The sequence below is a fragment of the Muntiacus reevesi genome, chromosome 3, assembly GCF_963930625.1.
Source record: "Muntiacus reevesi chromosome 3, mMunRee1.1, whole genome shotgun sequence".
Taxonomy (NCBI): domain Eukaryota; kingdom Metazoa; phylum Chordata; class Mammalia; order Artiodactyla; family Cervidae; genus Muntiacus; species Muntiacus reevesi.
The window spans coordinates 204,623,896-204,630,006 of record NC_089251.1 but is presented as its reverse complement, the minus strand read 5'-3'; the positions used below and the strand labels follow the sequence as shown (position 1 = coordinate 204,630,006).

The 6,111-nt window shown below is 37.1% G+C and overlaps 1 non-coding gene across 1 annotated transcript; it reads left to right on the top strand.

Annotated features, from left to right (window-relative positions):
- Nucleotides 1-426: 426 nt before the first annotated feature.
- On the top strand, nucleotides 427-557 carry LOC136165826 (small nucleolar RNA SNORA42/SNORA80 family). Its single transcript, XR_010662795.1, has one exon. It is a non-coding gene; the product is annotated as a small nucleolar RNA SNORA42/SNORA80 family (small nucleolar RNA).
- Nucleotides 558-6,111: the final 5,554 nt, after the last annotated feature.

Here is a 6,111-nt window from a genome sequence, read left to right as displayed (position 1 = left end):
TATATCTAACACCTCTCATTATTTTTGCTGGATGTTTTCAACATCTTTTAAAAATATCTTTTAATCCTTAAATTCTGCTTTCATCCTTCATTTCCTCAAGTAATATATTTGGAGAAGAAAACAAGTAGTTTACCCTGTATAGTTTCCTGTAATCTGAAGATACTAGTTTTCACTAAGTAGTCAACCAAAATGCTTTTAATACAAAGCTATATGTGCACGCATGCTTGCTCTATTGTGTCTGACTCTTTGCGACCCCATGGACTGTAGCCTCCATTTAGGATTATATTTCACTTGTTATTTTTCCAAAGTTCTTTTACGGGATCTGATTTAATCTGTTTGGTCCATGCATCACAAGTAAAATCATTAATGAGAATGGCCCCTCTAGGGAACAATAATGAAATACAGGGTTAAAGAAGCCAGGTCAATGCATTGGTTTAGATTTATGGCAGGCCTGTCCCCTGGGGCCTGTCGTAGAGTCCCACGCCAGAGCAAACCAGCCCTGAACCATTGCCTGGCCTCTGCCCATAGGCTGCATACACTAGAGTGGCTTGACAGAGAAAAAAAAGGAAAATAAAAGAAAAGAGTATAAGCCAGGTCAGACCAATCACATATTTACACTGAGTTGATTGAGGTTGAATACTAAAGACTGAGTTGCCGTCAAGGTGAGAGCCCGGGTACCCTTACCAAACTTCAGTGACAAGAAGCAAGGCAAAATTATTTTAAACAAAAATTAATAGTAAAAGTTAAAGCCATAGAAGACGTAATTTCAATAAGATGCAGATTGTGGGAAGATTTTAACAAGCAATTTAGGAGAGGACATAGCCAGTACCAGTATATTAGAAACTTAATTTTATGGGTTATTTCCTCTAAGGCCAAATTTGAAGGTTTATATAAATCACATTGAACTGGGCCTGAGGGACAGGGAGGCCCGGCATGCTGCAGTCCATGGGGCTGAAAAGAGTCAGACATGACAGGATGACTGAACAACATCAGTGAACTGGTCACTTATTAGATTATATTGGAAATCCGAGTATTACTATTCCTAATTTTATGGAGAAAGTATTAAGTTCAGGCTGATTTCTTACTTGAATGATTCTTTAATTTTAGCATACTGTTTTGAAATGATCTTACTGTTTTTGACCTTGACATCCTATGTTGTCTAGACCAAGAAAAATATTACTTTCAACAAATATAAGAATCCCTAATAAAAAGTTTGATACTTACAAAATCAACCAACAGAAAACTTTTTTTTTTTTTTAATTCTGAGTTTGTTCATTAATCAAGTTTGGAATCCCCTGCTTAGCTTATATCACACCAAACTTCACAGTTCTACCTCATTCTATTTTGTTTGCTGACATATTTAAATGATAAAGATCAGAAGTAACAAGATGTACAGGAAATTTTTTCTCACTTTGGAGTTAACCTTGTTTTTCAACCATGGGCAAATCAGCTTCTTCACCTTTCCTTTTCTTTAAAATAGAAATTTAAATACCCACCTTGAAGATGATTATTAAGTTGAATAACATAAGAGACTGGATGGCAGAAAGTACTCAGTAAATGCTACTTCTCATTCTTCTTTTAATCAATGATGCATTGATTTAAAAAACAAGTGCACTAATGGCTACATTAAATACAGGCATAATTTTGCTACAAATTATTTGCAAAAATAAAAGAAGCAATGAGTAGATCTATTTTAATTCATTTTTAATATGTAGGTCTTGCTGTTGAGTTTATTAATTCATGTATTTATGTTCAGAGTAAATAAATGTCCTCTAGAGAATCAAGGGATATTTTCTTTACTCAATAATGAATCATATATAAAAGGGGAACTTAAAAAGCATCTGTAAGCTTTGAAGATTATAACATTTGCTGTTGTAAACATGGGAGGAAACATGCAATATTTATTATAAGTGTCCTGTTGGTCAAAGAAATAAGAGTGCTCCCAGAGGTAAAATAACCATGAGAAGCATACCTAAGAACAAATAAGTAAGGAAAGAATTTTCCATGATCTTCTTGTCTCTTCCAGTCCCTTCTAGTGTATTAATCACTCAGACAACGAGACACACTCTGAACAGCTGGTCTGAATATCCTGTGAAGTCCTGGAAATTTTGTAATTGGTGTTGGCTCTCAGCATTAGCCCAGGGATATTCAGGATGGCACAGTGAACGTGGAGATGCAAAAGATTTCTCCATTTATCTGACCCTCTGGGGAATCATTTGTTTAGAACTTGGAACCAACTGGGCTTTTCTGTTCTCCAAGTAGCATTTGGGTTATTCAGCCACCCTCAGCATGGGTCAGGCTTGCCAAGAAAAACCGCCCTGCTACAAATTCTAAGATTCTCCTTGATACTTAAACTTCACATCTGGTAGCAGATTGGAAGTTTTCCAATCCCTACACAATTTTTTCTTTCTTTTTTTTTTTTCTGGAAAAGGAGACTACTCACCATGTAATTCAAAGTAATATTATCCTTTTCTACAGAATTAATGAGAAGATATAATTGCCAACACTGTTTACCTGCTACTCTGGGAGTATATTTCCAAGGCACATGAATTAGCCATCGCCAGCTTTCTAATTAGCCTGTGACAACTTTAATTCTAAAGGCATGTTTAATCAACAGCAACAGATGGAAATGCGCCTGGTGGTAAGTCATTGCGTTCACCGCTCCTAAGAGCACGTTTGTCCCAGTGGCTCTGAATTATAAGCTATTTAGCATAGTAAGTGCTAAATTACTGGTAATGTTCTCCATCTTTTTTAGGCTATCAGAGTTACAATACATGAAAGTAATTATTATCACTGACATGTATGAATATTCACTATATACTAAACACTATTCTTATTTTGACTTAATGAAGCCTCTAAATAACCCCACATGTTAAGGAATTTTTATATTCCCATTTTACAGATGAGAGAATTGAGCCTCAGAAAAATCAAAATGACTCGCCAAGATTTCCACAGGTCTTAGCAGGAGGGTTGAAATTTAAATTAACCATGATCGTGTGGTAATAAAATCTTTGTTGTTCTAAGTCATATCTGGCTGTTTACTGTAGTGATTTTGGACTTTGCTGACAAAATTGTGTTATTCTGTGGATCTTGTGATTATAAGATCCAATTTTTATAGCTTTTCTCCTCAAAAGGATCAGTGACATACACAGAGGGCAGAAGCTGTCTGTTTGGTCCTTTTATTAATTTTACAAATATATATTAATTCAGAGTGAGTCACTGTACAAAGTTTGGACTCACCATTATCTATCTTAATAATAGCTCCAGAAACTTTCAGAGAACTCTCTCAGTGATGTTCAGAGGTTCACTGGAGGTACCTTCACCAAGACACTCATAAGTATACACTTGGTGACTTTACCTCCAGAACCCATCACCCAGTCTTTCTAGAATTTCATCACTGCTATAGAAAGACAATCCAACAGGCCCCGATTGCCTTTTCTTAAAGCTCCCTGACTTAATATATCAGAGTGGGTTGCCCTGCCCTCCTCCAGGGGATCTTCCTGCATCTCCAGTGTCTCCTGCATTGGCAGACAGGCTCTTTACCACTAGTGTGACATGGGAAGCTCAGATGCAGGGAAAGGATGTCAAAGTTTAGGAATTTGGATCGCCTTGACCTGTCCCTTTCAAAACACAATTTCTTCTTCCCCTCTCTATCTCATTAATGGACAGTACAAATTAAACATATCTAGACCTGGTGTTTGAGGAATCTAAATAATAACTTCAGCATGTGTGTCCAAATTGATACTAATTATTCAAAATCTCTTGAGGTGAGATCTGCACATCTGTCACTGAGAAAACCTCCCATGTAAATGTCATGTCCAGCTGGGGTTGGGATGTATAGCTTTAGACATTCAAGCCTTGACCACCGGATGTGAGGAGTCTACTCATTGGAAAAGACCCTGATGCTGGGAAAGAATGAGGGCAAGAGGAGAAGGGGCAAGAGAGGATGAGATGGTTGGATGCATGTCACCGACTCAATGGACTTTAGTAGTTTGGGCAAACTCAGGGAGATGGTGAAGGACAGGGAAACCTGGTATGTTGAGGTTAATGGGGTCAGATAGAATCGGAAATGATTTGTGATTGACCAACAATAGTAATTCAAGCACAGAGGGTTCTTCAATGTTTTTCTAAAGAAAAAAGCTATGGGCTTATATTAAATCCTAAAGCTCACTGATAAATTGCCTACACTGTTCATTTCTTAGGCACAGAAAGTGGAATCTGGAAAGGTTCTGGCCTCTATAATGATTCTGCAGTGTTTTGTCCCCTCTAACTTGGAATGCATTATGGTTGGAGAGATGACAACTGTGATGTGATCTGAACAGATACCACTTTCATTTCTTTGTAATTAACCCCAGAGAAGACCTTTGTTCATTTTGGAAATGTAGAAATATCTAGCTGCCAAACATAGTTTAATCATCTTAGAATTAAAAAAGAATAAATTAGACTTTTTCTTTTCCTCAACAATCATTGGCTTTTTCTCTTTCATTTGGTTAACAAATAGTAACTGTAAGAGGTGCAGGTCTCCTGCTTGATTTTCCTTTCAATCCTGAGTGAAATTCTTTAAAACATAGGCACACATGCACACACATGTGTGCATGCGTGTGTGCACACACACACACACACACGTGATATCATGTTAGTAACAAAGGACCTTTACAGATCTTTAACTTACAAATGAGGAAACATCCATTGTTTTTCAAATCTAATAGTTTTATTCACTTATAGTCACACACATACTATGAATTCTTCAGTTTAAACTTAATTTGATTGATTCACTGAAAGTCAGGTATATGTTAGTAATACAACCTAATGTAGCTATCAATGTACCAAGTAGTCTTCTTGAATTTGGATAATGAAGCACCCGATACTTTACTAATTGGCCTATGGATTAAATTAGGCTAGTCTATGATTATAAAATGACTATTTCATCTAAAAAAATATATATATCATGAGGTCACTATTTTGTGCCATGCACTCAACTAATCTGTCCCTGTGAATTAGTTTGCCAAAACTAATTCTATCTGGTCACATGGGATAATGCACAGGCATGCATTTCTTTATCACAAGACACAAAAACTTTTATAAAGTGAAAGGAGGAAATAATCACAAGTATAACAATAATACAAATAATATTGTTTCTACAGTGTGTTGCCAGTTTTTTAAAGGATGAAAGGATACCTTGATGTAGACCTGTGGACACTGACCCCTTCTCTCCAAGGGCCCCTTTATCTGTGCTTACTGCAGAGGTCCCTGTACCCAAAAGGGTCCACTCTTGGCTCATACTCTTCTGTCACCATCTTGAAATTCCTAATACAACTAAGGACCTTGTATTGCTATTTTGCATAGTCCTTACAAGTTATGTAGCCATTCCCCTCCATCCCTGCTGCTCCATCCCTAGTCTTGCAACTAGCAAATTCATGCTCGTGGTGTCTCTGCTATTTCTTGGTTAAGCTCAAAGCTTGGTGGCAGAACTTGACTCTTGACTCTCCCAGATAAGGTCAGCACTTATTTCCCTTGATGTGTACTCCTGTCTGCTCCTGATATCTCACCCCTCACCAACCTCAGGAGGCCTGACACAGGCCAGTGTCAGGGCTCTGACCTGTAACATCTGCTGGGTTTGCTCAAACTCACCTTATCACCCACCCAAGCCACTGATAAGATCAAGCTCCCAATTAAAAACTGGAAATTATTCCTTACAAAAATACAGACCACAAAATTACATCTATCTATTTTCCATGCTTTTCTTTTAAAACATTGCACCTACATTGAATCTTTGTGGTTAGTATCCTTGTTTCTTTGACAATACACTAAGAAGCCATCTCAGAATGAGCCCGTTCTGCTCCCTTTAATCTTGGTTCTTCTAGTGTCAGTGTCAGAAAATGACATATTCTTGCTTTTTCCTCGAATTCCAATCAGATACTGTTTCCAATGCTACTGTACACAGACAGCACACATATGCAGTCATGCTAAAGGTTAAAATGTTCTCTCTTTCTATGAAAAGAGGCTTATTTTTTTCTTGTTAAAAAAAAGTAATTTCTTAAAAGGCAACCAGCACTTTGGATTGGGGATAATTGAAGTATCTTTACCCTAACAAAATGACTTACACACACA